The sequence below is a fragment of the Pinus tabuliformis genome, chromosome 3_1, assembly GCF_031772625.1.
Source record: "Pinus tabuliformis cultivar Carrire ecotype Pingquan chromosome 3_1, CPIR1, whole genome shotgun sequence".
Classification (NCBI taxonomy): domain Eukaryota; kingdom Viridiplantae; phylum Streptophyta; class Pinopsida; order Pinales; family Pinaceae; genus Pinus; species Pinus tabuliformis.
Window position 1 is genome coordinate 172,277,579 of NC_142301.1, and position 19,488 is coordinate 172,297,066.

The following is a 19,488-nucleotide window of genomic DNA, read 5'->3' on the forward strand; positions in this document are numbered from 1 at the left end:
TATCCTTGAGAAAGGTAAGGTTAGTCTCAACTTCACTTTCCATAAACTCATTCTTTCCTACACACATGTTGTTAGAATCATCTTTTTCATTGTGCGGACCCAACAATGATTCGTCTTCCTGCTCATTAGTTAGATTCTCAATGTCTTGGTGATATTCGATGAAGGCTTCCTCTTGGATGCTTAATGCGAGGTATACTTGAAAGTGTTTAAGAAAGCCATCAATGAACTCCTCAATATATGAGATGCTCTAAGGTTCATGATCATGCAACCATGAGTTATGACTACCGAGAGATCTCATGAACAACAACATAAGGACATCCTGGTGAACCACTTTCTCTTTTGAAGCATGTGCATTAAATATTTCTACATGGTCAATTGCGCAGAGCAGATCACCATCAAACACAGGCACACCACGTACCATCCTTCCCGTGACATGATTAGGGTTGCCAGGGACGCTAGCGATGTCCAAAGTGGGCAAATCATCAAGACAACCTATTTGAGATATACATGTAAACTATGTAGGAATCGCCAAGGTGAATTTAAAGATGCGTAAAAAATGCTTGCTTCACCCTACAAGCATTGGTATTAAAGTTCAATGAAGAACTAGGGCTTCGTTCTTCCAATGGAGTCGCCAATAATGATATGTCAATATGTCGTTTCGGGAACAAAACACACGTTTTGTATCCCTGACAACAACACCAAAATGTTACTTCTCAAACCAACAAGGGTGCTAGGAGGGGGTTCTATAGGGAAACTACTAGGTCAAGGGCAATAATGGAGCGATAGCCCACTGTCACCTCAGTTAAGGCTCCTTGCTCTTTACGGACTTTCACTGATGGGAGGAGACCCGGTATAATAAGGATCACAAAGATGAATGGATTAATGATAGGATGAAAAGTGATTCTAGAAGCCTATTCACAAGAGGCTCAAATATATGGCTTGCTTGCTTGGAAAGCAAGATGAAAGGCTCTCTAGGAAGGGCTTAAGAGAATTCCAAGGGCTAGGGTTTGAGTATATGACTTGTCAAGGAGATTCCTAGACCCCAAAATCCTTGTGGAAACTTGGATTCCAAGTGGTCTTTGTGAAATTATCTTCAAAAAGTTGCGGGACCACACAGGACCAAGTGGACCCAAAATTAGGTCAAGTAAGAGGAATTGGTCACTCAAGGAGGGGCTTGACCTAATTGTGGAAGAGAAGAGGATCAATGGACAAATCTTCTTGGAATGGAATGCAATGATCTAGATGAGGTCACTAGCCAAGGGAAACCTAGGGTAAGAAACAGTCCCTGAGCTAGGGCTTGCAATATCTGGAGATCCCACTGTCAGATTTGCTTCAAATTTGGAGGGCCTCTAGACAAAACTCCATTGCAGTTCTGGACCAAAAATTGAAGTGTTTGGATGGCTAGATTGTGAGATAATTGATGCCCTAGGTGACCTATGTAGGCTAGACCTAGAGAGGTGAGAAAAATATGTTTTAAGGTTATCATATATGGACAACTAGTGCCTAATCCTTTGGGAGAAATTGAGTCAAGATGATTCCAATGCTTAGGATGGTTTCATTCAGTCAAGGAGGCTTCTTAAACAATTGCGCATGTCGATCAGGGCATGAGGAAAATTGCTTCAAGGTATTTATACTTCAATGTGCAATACGTGATGACTTATCAAGATAAATTTCAATGAAATATCTCTAGGAACATTCATTTATTCCAACATGGCCCATAACATGATGAAACACTAATAAAAGACAAATTTATACCCTTTCACCAGAGAAAAACAACAAAATTTCGGCCTAGTATAGCGAAAATCCCAGCATCATTTATGTGACATAGAAAAGAATGACAAAATAACATTAAAAGAGCACTTACATTTGAGAATAAGTATCCAATCATCATCATATGCCAATATGGAAGCTCCAAAAAATGAAGATATCCAAACATCAAAATTCACCCATCCATCCAATTTCGTCCTCCAAAGAGTTAAGTGAAAATCTCACAAGAGAATATGATCAATCCAAGTGATGATGATAAAATGATTCCATCACACTTCTATTTATACACTTCCTAATGAATTTGATTTAGCTAATTAGGCCTAATTTAGCCCCTAGAATAAAATAATATGCATAATAACACTAACTTTTGGTGACAAGCCCAACAAATAGCTCAATTATACATGAATAAGCCTCTCAAGGGGTCGAATGATCAACTAAGTGAGTCGTTGGGCCTTTGAGGAGGCCTAATGAAGTCTAAAGGGTGCCATGATGTAGAAATGGACTTCCAACGTAGTGGACAAGGGGTTGGCCTCTTGTTTTCCAAGCAAAAGCCTGTGGTGCTCCCAAGTGGGTGTGGGGGCACAAGGTCACCCTCATGGGTCTCCAAATGGATCAAAAGTGCCTATAGGCCATCTGTAAGGGCTGGAATGATGACATAAGCCTTGCCTCTGCAACGAGGAACAATCCTTTAGAGCTTGGAACATCTGCCAAGTGTATGTTGCATTTGTCAAGCTGGCTAGGTATGGTGAACCAGGTGCATCATCCTCGTCCAAAAGGTGGCATAGGAGCAATCAACGAACGTTGTTGGGGATCCATGAAATGATCTCGGCTATGGTTGAGACTCATGGCTCTCAACGCTCACCTTATAAGTGCCAATGTGGCCCTCTGGAGGGCTAGGACCCCGTATAGGGAGACCAAGCCCCAAATGGCAATCCACCTGCAACCCTGCATAAAATCCAATGTGTCCCCTTGCCCTCCAATACAATTCATTAGAATAATCAAGTAAAAGAGCTTACAAGTCATGGAACCAGTGGGGCACTTCATGGTGGCATGCCCTTCCATAATGGGCTTTGGTATGTATAAGTGTTTCCAATCTCAATAGGGGGTTTTCCAAGGACCCTATTAGGTGGTTTCAACCTCTAAAGGGGGTGACATTTTCATCGTGCATCCTTCAAGTAACAGGTGGTAAATGATATAATAATGGAATGGAGTGGGGATAAGGGGAAATATCCAGACCACATGTCAATGTGCAAGGGTAGCTATAACAGGGGAAGCCCATACCTGGGTATATAAGTGTAGAAGGGAGCAGATTGTGGTACATGAGTTACCCCCGACCCTTGTGTTTCCACCCTTCTCTACATGCCTTTTGCTTTTTATTGATTTTTCTTCATAACTGCTTGGGGCTCCAGGGGATGGAGAGCATGATGTGTGAGATGTAGCAGTGAATACCCCCTTAAGGTGGGGCGGTTCTTTGCCCACCACAGGTTGGGACAATCATGGGTTCCTTAATGATAGAAGGAGCTCATCTAGGGCCCAAAGGAACTAGGGTGATGGCCGTGGGTAAGGGGTAGAGCTCATGTTTGGCTTTTGCCCACGTGCTAATTTTGTATGTCTTGGCTATGTTTTGCATTTTGTGGTACATTTCCTGTTGTGAGTGGCCAAATTATGCTTTTACTTTTCTTTTCAGCTGCATCAACCTAGATTGTGAGATAATTGATGCCCTAGGTGACCTATGTAGGCTAGACCTAGAGAGGTGAGAAAAATATGTTTTAAGGTTATCATATATGGACAACTAGTGCCTAATCCTTTGGGAGAAATTGAGTCAAGATGATTCCAATGCTTAGGATGGTTTCATTCAGTCAAGGAGGCTTCTTAAACAATTGCGCATGTCGATCAGGGCATGAGGAAAATTGCTTCAAGGTATTTATACTTCAATGTGCAATACGTGATGACTTATCAAGATAAATTTCAATGAAATATCTCTAGGAACATTCATTTATTCCAACATGGCCCATAACATGATGAAACACTAATAAAAGACAAATTTATACCCTTTCACCAGAGAAAAACAACAAAATTTCGGCCTAGTATAGCGAAAATCCCAGCATCATTTATGTGACATAGAAAAGAATGACAAAATAACATTAAAAGAGCACTTACATTTGAGAATAAGTATCCAATCATCATCATATGCCAATATGGAAGCTCCAAAAAATGAAGATATCCAAACATCAAAATTCACCCATCCATCCAATTTCGTCCTCCAAAGAGTTAAGTGAAAATCTCACAAGAGAATATGATCAATCCAAGTGATGATGATAAAATGATTCCATCACACTTCTATTTATACACTTCCTAATGAATTTGATTTAGCTAATTAGGCCTAATTTAGCCCCTAGAATAAAATAATGTGCATAATAACACTAACTTTTGGTGACAAGCCCAACAAATAGCTCAATTATACATGAATAAGCCTCTCAAGGGGTCGAATGATCAACTAAGTGAGTCGTTGGGCCTTTGAGGAGGCCTAATGAAGTCTAAAGGGTGCCATGATGTAGAAATGGACTTCCAACATAGTGGACAAGGGGTTGGCCTCTTGTTTTCCAAGCAAAAGCCTGTGGTGCTCCCAAGTGGGTGTGGGGGCACAAGGTCACCCTCATGGGTCTCCAAATGGATCAAAAGTGCCTATAGACCATCTGTAAGGGCTGGAATGATGACATAAGCCTTGCCTCTGCAACGGGGAACAATCCTTTAGAACTTGGAACATCTGCCAAGTGTATGTTGCATTTGTCAAGCTGGCTAGGTATGGTGAACCAGGTGCATCATCCTCGTCCAAAAGGTGGCATAGGAGCAATCAACGAACGTTGTTGGGGATCCATGAAATGATCTCGGCTATGGTGGAGGCACATGGCTCTCAACGCTCACCTTATAAGTGCCAATGTGGCCCTCTGGAGGGCTAGGACCCCGTATAGGGAGACCAAGCCCCAAATGGCAATCCACCTGCAATCCTGCATAAGATCCAATGTGTCCCCTTGCCCTCCAATACAAATCATTAGAATAATCAAGTAAAAGAGCTTACAAGTCATGGAACCAGTGGGGCACTTCATGGTGGCATGCCCTTCCATAATGGGCTTTGGTATGTATAAGTGTTTCCAATCTCAATAGGGGGTTTTCCAAGGACCCTATTAGGTGGTTTCAACCTCTAAAGGGGGTGACATTTTCATCGTGCATCCTTCAAGTAACAGGTGGTAAATGATATAATAATGGAATGGAGTGGGGATAAGGGGAAATATCCAGACCACATGTCAATGTGCAAGGGTAGCTATAACAGGGGAAGCCCATACCTGGGTATATAAGTGTAGAAGGGAGCAGATTGTGGTACATGAGTTACCCCGACCTTTGTGTTTCCACCCTTCTCTACATGCCTTTTGCTTTTTATTGATTTTTCTTCATAACTGCTTGGGGCTCCAGGGGATGGAGAGCATGATGTGTGAGATGTAGCAGTGAATACCCCCTTAAGGTGGGGCGGTTCATTGCCCACCACAGGTTGGGACAATCATGGGTTCCTTAATGATAGAGGGAGCTCATCTAGGGCCCATAGGAACTAGGGTGATGGCCGTGGGTAAGGGGTAGAGCTCATGTTTGGCTTTTGCCCACGTGCTAATTTTGTATGTCTTGGCTATGTTTTGCATTTTGTGGTACATTTCCTGTTGTGAGTGGCCAAATTATGCTTTTACTTTTCTTTTCAGCTGCATCAACCTCCAGGGCATTGTTCCATGCCCGACCCAAGGTGTGGACAAGGGGAGGGAGTGGCTAACTCTACGTGGACCCGGATGGGAAAATAGATGAGTGGGGGTAAAATGAATGGAAGGGAAGTGATGTAGGTGGTATCGGAAAGCGGGACCACACAACCAAAATCATGATTTCTCGTGTAGTGCCAACCCAAAAGCCAAATGGCCAGTAAAGGAAACCCCACGGGACTAGGATACATGGGTAACCACAAAATCGGGCAATGGAGACAAGGATATAAGCCTAGAAAACTCTTTCCGCTGAATCCCCCCACCAATCTTTGTCCAAAAGTGCCCATGACAAGTAAGGAAAATTACTCAATTATACCAATGAAAAGCCATACCCTTGGGGTTAGAAGGCTCACCTTCAAATATAAATTCATGACAAGTGGTTGAGGGACCACATGACCGGCTCAGGTGGCGGAGAAAATGGCAGATCGAGCTATCTGGTTGCTACAAGGGGCTGCTAGCTTTCGGCTGAGGACCATCTAGGAGAGTTTTTTTTCATACACACTACCCACAGGTGGTGGGTAACACCACCAAACTCCACACTTGTTCTAACGTGGAGAAAATCTTTAGCTCCACTGGATGTGGTTTTGTGGGCAAGTCTCAAGTTGTTTAGCTGTCACTAAAATCTCAACTCCTCCGTCCAGACGTTGCACAGGTCATTCACGTTCCAGAGATTTAAGGAGATATCATACTTATATTTCAAACATCTTTTATTGTAAAAACGTTTAGTATCTTTACCAATCTTACTCTTCTTGCAAACGGACTTCATATAAGGCATATTACAGACTTCCTTTGAGATATGTCCTTACTATAGAACTTCAGTGAACTATCTGAGATTTGGTCTTGCAATATTCAATCTGGAGGTTAATAGAGTCAAGTAGACTTTGATGCAAGTCTAACCACAGACTTTCAGCTATGCTTGATCCTTGGATATAGCCAAACTTCAAAGTTACAGTGAGCAGATACATACCTTGGTTTCTGGTCTCCAATTCTTTGATTATGGAGGATTTTCAAACTCCCTTTGACTGCTCCTTCCAAAGAGACTTTGGCTCCAACATTTACAGAAATACAATCCTTTTATCCTAGCTATCTCGGATACTGAACATATCCGGCCTTCTGCAACTCAATGTATTTTTCTGAGGATTCGGATATATGACTGAGTCTTAGGCCTTCAATCTTTAATCAGTCTTTCTGAGATTTTCGGCCTGAGGATAATTTATGATTGCTTGACCTCCTAGTCCTTTTCGGCCTTCTGAAGCACCTTATTCCTGAAATTTATCTCTGCAATGATGTCATTCTTTTCAAGGTCTAAGGCTTCAGACCTATTATGACAGATAGCTTGGACAGAGTTCATTTTGAAGATGTATTTCATGAACTAGGCTTGCTTGAACCAAGTATGACAACCTTTCTAGGGCTGTTCTTTCACCATAAGCTCTGAAATCATGTTGATTTTAAGGGTGTCTTCTATACAGATAATTACTTCTAATGATTTTGATTTTTCCACACAATCATTTATTACTCATTATTCCATCATTAAACAATTATACAGAAGACATCAACAGTATATGACATTAGGATCATAAAGAGACAGCCACACAAAGAAGACCCTGGGAAAACCCACATGGGGGAAAAACACAGCAAACCTTCGTTATAGAATCAATTCAACAAGAGATATCAAAGTCAAAGCTATGGATAAACTAACCAGCATGTGCATCCACCAAGTATCCAAGTCAGCCCTCTCAATCTGATTGCAACCACAGAGATAACACAGTATTTGTCTCCCTCTTCCACATAGATATATCACAGACCTTCGGCCCTTCTTCAACAAAGACTAGCCAGTAGCCACTGAACTTCAGCCTCTTTCCACGGTAATAAACCTCAGAATCTCGGTACTCTTGCACAGAAATCTACCACAGGAATTTTGGCCTCCTTGCACAGAGATAATCACAGAACTTCGGCCTCCTGTATCCACAGAAATTTGGCTCACTAGCACAAAGAGATACTCGGCCTTTCCAAGAGATATATCAGAGAGGAAGTTCAACTCTTCCAAGAGACTTGGCTTGGCTTCTAAATCTTCGATCTGCTCCTTGTCTTAATTTGTATGATGGTCAGAGCAAGTGATAGTTGGAGAGGAGGACGGATGCTATCAATATATAGTGAATCCATGGATCGAATGGGTGCCAAGAGTAGCTGAGCCAACGTGAAGGGTAGAGGGCCGAATTGGACAACTGTGCCAATTTTTTTTTGAATTTATCTTTTAATAAATACAAAAATAATTCGATTTTTCAAATGAGCATGAAGACCATGCTTTTTATTTTATTTTGGTGAGTTTAATATATATATATATATATATCCTTCTTTTTTTTAATATTCTTGTGTGACCCAGAGGAACCCAGCAGCCCGCCATGAAGACTGTGCTTTACAAGTACATCAATGATAAATACATAAATATGAAAACTGGCCATAGCTACAAATATTCAACACTCTCAAGTCCCATAGACCTAATTCTTGATCATTTGTGGACATATTAAAATGATCCAATCTTACATAATCCCTCTTATGACGTGAGGGTACAAAGTTTTCCCTGCCATGTTTTCATTTGCGAATAATATTAAAAATTCCTCTTCCTCTATGGCATAGTATCTTTGATGCTTTTTATTTTCTTTGAAATTGTATTTTCCTTGTACTTTTGTATGGCAACTTGTACTGCATATGTTGGTCTTGTTTTCATGATTACCGGGTTTTACAACAAGATCTTTAAGGCCAGGAAGTTATTATGTGTGCAAAGTATTTATCTTGGTTAGTTGAATTGGAATCAGGTTTTTTTTCTGATTTCAGTATTTTTTACAGAAAAACAAATCCAGTGGGAGAGCTGCCAACCTTGTTAGAAAAGAGCTTCATGTACAACCAGCACAATATAGTGGTGATACTGCGGATATGAAACAGATTGTTCCCTTTGGATCAAGTCAGAAGGCTGTAAGGGATCATACCATTAGACACTCTTGAAGATGGAATTGAAAGTGTCGGGGTTAGACTTTAATGTTGTATTCATGGAAGCTTATCTTTGTTATTGAGATCTATTCTGATCTTTGCACTGTTTCATGATGTGGATTGGAATTAGGATTTACACAAAAGCAAATCAAGTGGAAGAGATGGCAACCTTGTAAAGCAAGCCCTTTGTGTACAAACAGCACATTATAGTGGTGATACTGCCAATATGAAACAGACTGTTCCCTTTGGATCAAGTCAGAATGTTGTAAGCAATTATACCATTTTACAGTCTTAAAGATGGATTTGAACAAGTCGGGGTTAGACTTGAATGTTGAATTAGTGGTGGTTTATCTTTTTTATTGAGATCTATTCCAGTTCATGCAGTGTTCAGAATGTGAGGAATCATGTATCATGATGTTATGCCAATAATTTTTGTTTAAAGCCGTGTGTTTTAAACTGCAGGTGCACGACAATAAAGAAATTAAAGAACAGGCATTAGTTTCAGTTCCACCAGATAGGAATTATATTTTGGAGACCTCAAACTCTGACTCAGTGGATGATATTTCATATGATTATCTCAAAACAATTCGAACAGCAAAAGGAGGGATTCGAAGGAAACATCACCGCTCTTGGACGCTACATGAGGTGGTTAAACTGGTGGATGGTGTTTCTCATTTTGGTGTTGGAAGGTGGTCTGACATTAAGAAGCTTGCATTTTCATCATCTGGGTATCGTACTTCGGTTGATCTCAAGGTGATGATAAATAACTTGGTAATCTAAGATATCTTTCTATTATCTATTTTCTTATGGTTTGCGTTCAGCAAAAGGCTGATGTTTGTATGATTACTTCATAGTACATACCATGCTTATGCTACTGTCTATATTTGTCAGGATAAGTGGCGAAATCTACTAAGGGCTAGCTATGCACAATTGCAGACAAACAAACAGGTCTGTTTACAGTGCTCTTTATTGTTCAATTTTTAATGTTTTGTCATGTTTGTCTCCTTTCCCTTCGAAATTAATTTGTTCCTTAAAATTTGAAAGACCACTTAGAAGGGAGTGCCAGATGCATTTGTTCCTTGTTGAAATGAATTTGGTGTATGACATTTTTCAAGAACATTGGCTTATCTTTAGGACCTAGGTAGGCAGTGGTCTTTATTGCAATGATCTTTAATGAGGTTTGTATTGATTAGGAATGATAAAACAATAATTACTAAATTTGTAAAACCAGGTTGCTGTTAGAAATCCGCAAGGGAGTGCTTCTGAGGGATTTTTAGTACTCTTTTGCAACTCAAATTTCAACCCTGCCTGCATAGAGTTTCTTGGATCTGTTCCCAAATGAGCTTTCAGTCTGTTGACACGGGCTTTTGGACCTTTTGTCAACAAAGGGGACGTGGCCTGGACTGAGGCCCTTTATATAACCCAAACTGTTTAAAGTAGTCACCCCCGACGGGTTTAAAGGCTTCGTTAGCCTGTAGATCTCTTCCTCTTGCGAAGAAAAGAGACAAGGGAATCCTAAGATTATCTAATGTTATATGTACATGAATCCTAAGCTACTATTTTATTTTAATATGCCTAACCTACAAGTTGGATAAACAGTTAAATATGATACATAATAAAATTAGTAGTTAGTTGTTAATACACAATGGATGATATACAAATTATACAAGAAATATAGTACAGAAAGAAAGGAACCAGAAATTTGTGTAACTGGTGGAAATAATAAAGAATGAATTATACTTTCACTACTGTATATTCCTAATGGAAATTATATAAATAATTTTAAATTATAAATGCAATTATAATTTTAAATATCAATATCTCTTAATGCAATATATAAAAGATAGAAAAGTACAACAATGCAACCCTCCAATCTTTTAAACAAACTCAGAATAACCTGAATTTGCTTTAGTATTACGCATCAAGAATTATTACAAATGCCTATAATTACCTAATGCTATTCTCGGCTGAGGCCAAACTAATTAACCATAACAATTTCAGTGAAACAATAAATCTTCTAGCACTTAAACCCCAAAATAGTTCAACAGGCAAGCGGTAAAAGATTATAAAAATACAGAAACTGTTACAATATTGAGTATTAGTCCAGTTCATATGCGAACAACATTCTCAAACAATCTAAATTTCCAGAAATCGTTCATAGAAACAGAGGCTTGAGCAATGTACAGATCATAATTATTTTTTAAGACATAGGTCTTGAAAGGTTAATACGATCGAATGTATATATATGAGAAGAACTAACACGGTAAGGAAAGATGCGATTAGCTCACTGTTTATTCACAGATTTCAGTCATGGAAAAACAATGTTGTTTCTTCAAAAATTTTCAAAGCAAGGCTATAAAAAATTCAGAGGAAGTAAATATCAACAACCATGGAAATTAAAATATCGTATGTACAAGTTTTAATCAGTTGAAATAGTTCAAACCAAAACATTTACAAATATCAGAGTTTAACAAGTTCCACAGTCACCAAAATTTTTCCATCATCTTTTCCTCCTCTTCCCCTTCTTTAACAGAGTTCTCCTCTCCTTATATATAAACATCTACTCCAGAAACTGATTCGATTTTAATTAATTTCATGTCAAACATTAGTTTCCCAAATCCCTGGGTTGTTCAAAACGAAATGCTAATTTAGAGGGCTGGTCAGGTGATGAAATCTGGGAAATTCCATTTCAGTCAGATCATGATTTCTCCCAAACGATTCATTTTCTGAGAAAATCACTCTGGATAAAGGTAAATCGGTCTGTTCTACAAGCAGGTTTTCAATGGCTTCGTGCGATTCTTCACCATTTGCCTGGAAATCAAGTTTGAAGCTCGTCTTCTGTGAACTGCCTGGAAATCAAGTTTGAAGCTCGTCTTCTGTGAACTGACGAGATTTTCATCTTTCTTTTTTGATTCTTATAGCAAGAAACCTCCCTCGTTTTACTAATGCTCCAATCTTATCACGCTTCAACTCCAGATTATGATCTCTTGCCAACAAAACAATCCACAGTTATTATAAACAAAAGCAATCAAAATCCAAAAAAATAACCTCGAATCCATGGAAAAAAGAATGACTGAGATTCTGTAGTTATTCTAAAATTAAGAGAAAACAATAATATAACCAGAACTCCATGCTAATTTTCCCTCTTTTGTTCTGTGTACTTTCATGAAACTATGCCTTTAGTTGCTTTCTGATATTATCTCCATGGATAGAGTTCTTTGTGCAATCTCTTTGAGATTCAAACGTGGTGTTTAAATTTTCAAATTTTATGGCAATATCGTTGTGATACAAATCCCTTGATTGTGGAAATTAACTGAAGATATGATTTGGTTGGTGATCTTGTGTAATCAATCCATGTCAATGTTTCATACAATAAAACCTATAACAACATGGAGGGTAATATGGCATGCATTAAAAGTTGGATAGTGACTGGTTTTGTTATGCGTTGGCAATTCCATGTAAGGTTTCATGGATTCATCAAATTCTGTTTACCAAAATGTCAATTTCGGGTTGGATGTTGGTGACATGGCAGCGTGGTATGAGTTTCGGTCATCACGAGGTCAAACTAGCCCTGTGCGCATGACAAACTCATTCTTTTAAATGGTTCATGTTGTTATTCCTTTTTGCTCACCACGACATTTGCTCGTTGTAATACAACCTTCATGGCACATACTTTTGACAATATAATATAATGCCGCAATGAAATTGTATAATGCATGGTAGCCAATTCATTAGTTTACACTTTGGGTTTGGCTTTTTTTATTGCCTCAGATGCTACGGTTTTGAAAGACGCAATCACTTATAATTTCCCTACCCTTGTGGTTATATACTATAGGTGTTTTATATTTTCTTTAAGGGGTTTGCGAATAATACATGATTCAAATGCAAGTTACGTTTGACTCACTGAAATTTAAAAGTTTAATAACATTTCCCCTTATAAAGAACCATGGGATATTCACACACAAAAAGAGGTTTTAGATTGTTACTGCTCGTAAAATTCGTTGTATTCCGTGTCAATGTGGTTATGATAATTCTTTTGGTGAGGCTATTTGGCAAGCCCGCATGAGTTTGGTTAAGACAACATCCACGCGACAACAACAATGGTCAACAACTTTTTTGATTTAAACTATTTAAGTGGTTATTATTTCGTTGTTCCTATGGCCCTTTGGCCTTTCAACCTCTTGTTTTTGTAGCATCAGATGTGTTCAGGCCAGGGAATTTGGTGGAGAGGCTAGAATACACAGGGTCTCCAAAACCCATAAATTGTTTTGAAAATTCCACCTTGAGAGGGATTAATTAGATTATTAACCAATTTTTAAATATTTCCTAAGTCTAAACTTAGGGAATATGGTTAATTTAACAAAATTAATTAAGTCAAGGTTCGAATCATCTAGAAACTTACACAGATCGACTCCAATATGATCCTAGCCATTGATTAATATTTAATCTTGGTTGTTGGTGCTCTAACAGTGGATTATAAGAAGAATTCGATGGGCACTTAGAGAAGACACTTCTGTAGTTCGATTTTCTTGAGCAGATCGATTTCCAGAGAGCAGCAACAGTTGCCGGAGAGCCAACGATCGAAGTAGGGTCAGCGAGGCGCAGAGACAGTGATCCAGATAAAGTTTTCCAGATTTGGAGATGCAACAGCAAGGGGCCGAGTTATTCCCAGTGAGGCAGCGCAAAGGATTGCGAAGAAATTTGATTTTGCTGAAGAGAAATTCGTTTTCAGTTCCAAACGTCGGGCAGAGGGTTCAGAGTGTTGGAGAAGTGATTTCCTCAGCAGAGACAGGGAAACGACTTCATTAGAGGCAGTGCAAAGGGTAGACATCATAGGGTCTATGCCGAATAGTGTAGAGGTTGACACAGAGGGTTTAGGAGGACGAGTTTCTGAAGAGAATTCGTGCCAGGGTTGCTTGTGGAAGAAGGGTAATTCCCTCAGATAATTTCCCAGATTTTCTTGCTGTTTGAACTTTGGATTGCCAGTTGGGCATCCATAGATTGTACTCAGATTTCATTGCTGCATAATAAAATAAAATCTGCATCTGCTGCATCGATTTTCCTGCCTTGGCTTTTTCCGGGGACTTTTGTCCAAAAACAATAGTGTTAATTTTTATGTGTGTATGCTAGCATTTCTCAGTTCCAACGCTATTTTATTTCTGCAATTTTTATTTGTGAAGGTTGTAGTGTGTTTATTTCGATGTTGCCGTAGCAATAAACTGAATAATTAATTTATCAATTAGAAGAAATAATACCAGTTGCTGCAATAGGATTCCAGTTTTGGAATTTTCACATGGTATCAAAGCGTGATTGATCAGCTAGAAAGCTTAGAAGAGGAGAAAAAATTTCGCTGCTCAGAGGGTGCAGCAGGCCAAAATTTTTGAGGCAACGCAGTGCTTAGATAGGTAGGCTAAATTGTTGGGCCAACAGTTCGATTTTCAGTTGCAGGGGTGCAAAACATTTAATTTGCCCAGGAGAGAGATTCCAATAGTCAGAGGGAGCAGTTGTAGCTCAGATTTTCGCCGAGCAGATTTCTGGTTGGACACAGAGGGTTTTTGAAGCAGTAGAACCAACATTGGGTGGAAGAGAAAAACACACAAATGTTGATTTTTAATGTACCTTGGACAAGTGGTTTCCCATGGGTTAGTCTCTACCTAGGGAAAAGTGTCCAAAATAATTCTTTTCCTAAGTGTGACTTTATTAAGTGAAAGTGACTTTATAAGTGGTAAAGTCAATGTTAAATTATAATGTGAAAAATGAATTTAGACATAAAGTACAATGCGGGTACTTTATTTAATGGGCAAGTTAAAAAATAGAAAATGAGAATTAAATGCACATTTATTCTCATCCCTTGATCTAAATGAATTTGAGCCATTAGATCTTAGGGTTGCCCAAAAGTCATTTAGGGAAACAAAAGGGGGAAAAGAAAAGAGAGACTGCATTCATTCTTCATGAGCAGATTGGAGAAAGGAGGCTGAGAGATGGAGAGAAGTTTTGAAGGAGAAATTTGTTGCAGCAAGCTATAGGAGTGATTTCTGGGCAAAGTTGGGCATGGAAATCAAGGTTTAGAAGACAACATAAGGTACAGTACGAACAACATTGAATGCTGTGCGCTGCAAGCTGTTCGAGAGAAGTTTTTGAAAAAAAAATCCCTACAGCCCGTACATTCGTATCCATACAATACATATTTTCAGCTTCAAGTGGGCACAAAAATCGAGGCAAAGTGGGCACAGTTTTCAAGGAGTTTTGGGCTAAAGAGATAAGTTGTTTGCTGTTTTGTTTTGTCTACAAATGTATTTTTCTTGAACTTGAAAGATAAATAAATTTGAAGGAGTTTTGCCTGGGTCTAAGTTGACCAAAAATCTGTGTATTTTTATGTGTGTCGCTGGTTTGGTTATGTCCATATTTATTTTCATCATGTGTTGACAATCCCATGTGTTTTAATCTGAAAATTTCATTTCCAGAATTCTATATGTTGAATGTATGTTTATGGGAAAGGGGATTTAACTGAATGGGAGTGATAAGGTGAAATTAAAACCGGGTTGGGATTGTTGGAAATTTTTTGTAGTCATCAAATTTCAACAACAAAGCAGAGGGAAAATTTCTCTCTCGGAACTTCGAGTCTCAGAAGGCTGATTCTTCGTTGCAGATTGGTAGTGGTTGTGAGCATATCTTCTCACTCCCGAAGGGAGTGCGAGTAGCAGAGCAGTAGCCAAGCAAAAGAGGGGATTTTCGACTTGATCAAAGATGGCCACAACAGGGCTTAGATGTCAGGATAGGTTGGATGGATCATTCAACTATGTCATCTGGACGGCCAGGATGCCCTTCCTTCTTGATGAATATGGCTTGAAAGCCTACATTGATAATGTAGCGGTAGTTCTTCATGATGCTGACCAGCTCATGGAATATAGGAAGGGGATGGCGCAAGCGAAGTGTTTGATCTTGGATGGAGTTCGGGACCATATTGTCTCACATATAGCGGCCAAGGGAACAACCAAAGAAATGTGGGATGCTCTCTCCACGCTATACCAAGGTACTTCCGAGCAACGAAAGATGTTCCTAGAGGAGAAGCTGAGATGCATCAGGATGCAGAAGGGGGAAGGCATAGATCCCTTCCTCACCAGGATTCAGGAAGTCCGAGACCAGCTTTCAATTGTTGGGGCAACGCCTCAACCTTCAGAGCTAGTACGATTGGCACTCAACAATGTCTCAGAGGATTGGCAGGTCTTCGTCCAAAGTATATTGGGCAGAGACACACTACCAGGATGGGACAAAATGTGGGCTGATTTGCAGCAGGAGGAATTGAGACGAGCTCTGTTGAAGAGCTCCATCAGTGGGAATAGTAGCAGCGAACAGAAGGTGGTGAAGGAGGAGGAGAATGTGGCCTTAGCATCTAAGGGCCCCAGTCAGGGGCAGAGGGAGCAAAGAAAGAAGAAGAAGGACCTGTCTAAGGTCAAGTGGTTCAGGTGTGGCGAGTTCGGTCACTAGAACACACATTGTCCTCTAAGGAAGAAGGACAAGTCACTTGAATCCACACTTGGGATATCGTGGAGAAAATATTTAACTCCAATTGGTGTGGCCAGGGGGACAAGTTTCGAGTTGGGATGTTGTCACTCAAACCTCAACTCCTCCGTCTAGGCTATCTCTTAGCGAAGCCAAGGGGGCTGGACCCTACAAAAAATAACTAAGGCTTAAAAAATCTATGCTAGAGAAGTTAAGTTCTGGGAACTAATTATATTGATCAAAGATACATCCAAATTAAATTAATACATAAATTGCAACAAATGAATTCAAGGCATCGATTTCATGAGCATAATAAAAATAACCATCAACAAGTAGAGATATTGCAATAATGGACAAGTTGTAGCAAAAGTTGACCAATGCTAGATATAAAGTACTTGTAAAGCAAATAATCCAAGTAAAGAAGATAACTTTGAAAGTAAAGCTCGAAAATAAATGCTCAAGAAATAAATGTCCAAAAGAAAATGCTTTGAGGGGTAAATGTGGCAAATAAAAATAGAGAGTACAATAATGCCCAATATGAAATTTAAGCAAAATGTATGTACTTGAAGTAATGACAATTGCCTCAAATAAGATAGAGAAACTTTATAAAATTAGAAAGCAAATGAGTTGAAACCTCAAGTACCAATGCTGCAATATAAATGTAGATGAATGTATTCCTTGGTTTATATTAAGTTAAGTTAGTTTACCAATTAGTTAGTTGCAAGATTGAAAAAGTTTCAATATCTTCGTTGGGGCTCTGATCTCAGAATAACAAGTCTTGGGGGGAAGAGGGTCCCTAAGTTACTACTTCAACCAACAAAGTTGGAGGTAAATTAATTATTGCAAAAGACAAATCTAACTATTGAAAGATTAAATCTAATCTATAGAATTGCTTGAAATGCAAAGTAAAATGACTAAATCGAACTACTGAAAGGTTAAATCTAATCTATGGAATTGTTTGAAATGCAAAGTAAAATGACTAAACCAAGGAGCAAATGATAAGAGATTAAGTTAAACTAGATTACTCAAATGGAATGAAAAGGATTGCATAACAAAATGGAAATAACATGCATAAGAGAGACTAGATGCAAATTAGTCTGATTGCTGTACTGTAGTTTAGCAAGAAATGAAAATCATTCAAGCACCACAAGGGACACTTCCCCAAATGGGGAAGGGGGGATGCTTAGGGGAAAAATCCCTTAACTCCCAAGAAAAATGACTTCTTTATTAGATCCCTCTTATAGAATGAGGGATGGAGAGAGAGATAATACAATAGATCCCTTTTGGAAAAGGGATTTGAATATATGTTTTGAAAAGAGAGCTTACAACAAGATTCCCTCAAAGGGATCAAATGCTCTTCTCCAAAAATTAACAAAAAATTTGAGGAGTTACAATGGATCTTTTGGCAAACCCAAAAGAAGAACCTTCTTTACAAAATTTACAATGGTTTCCTTGGTGGATCCTTGGGTGAAGAAATCCCTTTAAAGGGGCTTACGAGGCACAAATAATGGTTTTAAAATCAATGATCCAATGGTAGTATTTTGGGTGTTTTAATCTTCTATCAACACTCCTCTTGGACTGTCACAAGTCTACAAGAGATCAAGAAGATGAGGATGAGTGGTTCACCTTCTCCTATGGCATATGAAGCAAGATGAGTGGTTCACCTTCTCTTGCAGACACCCTAGTGAGAGATGCAAATAGATATCTGTTGGTTGTCTCGTGTGGACATGTTGGTGGGACATGGTTCATCCTTTCCCCACATGTAGGATTCTCATTCCCTACGATCAATGGTTGACATGTTAGTGGGACATGGTTCATCCCTTCCCCATTTGTAGGATCCTTCCTACTATTATTGGTTGACATGCATGTAGGGCGTGGTTCATCCTTCCCCTACCCTTGGTGGTTTGCATGCACGTAGGATGTGGCTTATCCTTTCCCTACGATGGTTGTGAAATGTGACTGTAGGATGTGGTTTATCATTTCCCTACGTGTGGTTGTGAGTAGTATGTGATTTATTCTTTCCTTGCTATTGCCCCAACATCATCCTACCCATGTAGTCCAGGACACATGGGAAGTACCTTTCATCTAGCCAATGAGTTCGGAAAAAGTGGTTTGGGACCATAGCACTATCGATGGACGCATCGTGTACTGTCGTAGTCCCTATGTCTAGGATGCATGATGTTCAATAACTTGATCTGGGATCACGTCTAATTGGGGTTCTACCCCTGGATTGACTTTTGGCAATGGAGAGTGGTAAGGTCTTGTGACTCACTCTCGATCAATTCTTCTTCATTATTACATCGGTGTTCAACAAAGTAGAGACGAGATCCAGAGATGGTACATTATGACAGGATGGCATGGTGATGGATGGATTGGCAGGTGGAATTTTCCCTAGTTGAGAGGGAGTGTTAAAATTGGAAACTATGGCCAAATTCCACTTTGGGAAGCTCATTTGATGAAGATAATTATTGCATTAAATTCCTCTTTTCGAGAGGACCAAAATCAACCTAAGGATCTCTAAATTTGGACAAGGAGAACTGTGTTTTTGAAATGAAGCCCACATATGTGCAAATTATCAAGGTCGGCTTGGGGTTATTTAGTCATGTGACTCCCCTCTCCATTTTATATAAATAGAGGTGTCCTCCAACCTCTAAAGACACATTTCAAGTACTTCATTGCATAGAAAATTTTATGTCTAAGGTAGCCGAGTTCTTGGAGGAGGTCAAAAGGAAGTTTGTTTTGGGTTTTCTTCTTCTCCAATAGGGTCGAGATTCTTTAGATAACCAGCTGCAGGCTTTGAGGAAATTTTGTGAAGTTTGTGTGGATAAATTTGTCCCTATAGGTTTGATTTGAAGAACATAAAATCAGGTCGAGTTTTTGTGTTGCTTCTGGGTTAGTTTGTGGACGATTTGAGGAAGATATTCTCCCCTTGTTTGGTCACACTTCGGATCTATTGCACCAGGCAGGGCCGCAGGTCTGCTCTATCATAGACAAGCGAGCCGAAAGGCTTATCATGGGTTCAATCCAGCCTTAAGGGCTAGCGAAGGTCAACATCTTACATGCCAGGGAAAGCCACAATTGAAAGGAGGGTTTTTGGATCAATTGAATGCAACAACAGTGGAATGTAAGTAGTCCTATCCAGATCTTAATTGACTACTGTTGACAGAATGTTGGTATTGTAGTTTTGGGTCATCCACTTGTCTAAGAGCAGTGATAGTGGATCTCCAAATTGGCAAGTCATATTATTGTACTCTCTCTCTTTGCTGAACATTCGATATTAATAATAAGATGAATTGATAAAGGGTTTTCCCCTTCTTGGGGTTTTTCCCTGGCTTGAGCCATATTCTTGTGTTCTCTTGTCTTGGCTTGTCTTTTGCATCTATCATTTATGTTCTTTCTTTAGTTACTATCAATGTGATAATAATTTATG

General features: G+C 39.3%; 1 pseudogene across 1 annotated transcript in view; it reads left to right on the plus strand.

The window, feature by feature from the left end:
- LOC149186350 (uncharacterized) overlaps positions 1 to 19,488 on the plus strand; it is a 181,289-nt pseudogene that overhangs the window by 143,194 nt on the left and 18,607 nt on the right. The window contains exons 5-8 of the transcript XR_016255693.1: positions 8,415 to 8,540; positions 8,686 to 8,820; positions 9,018 to 9,308; positions 9,447 to 9,503. The product of XR_016255693.1 is annotated as an uncharacterized LOC149186350 (transcript). The remainder of the gene's footprint in view (positions 1 to 8,414; positions 8,541 to 8,685; positions 8,821 to 9,017; positions 9,309 to 9,446; positions 9,504 to 19,488) is intronic.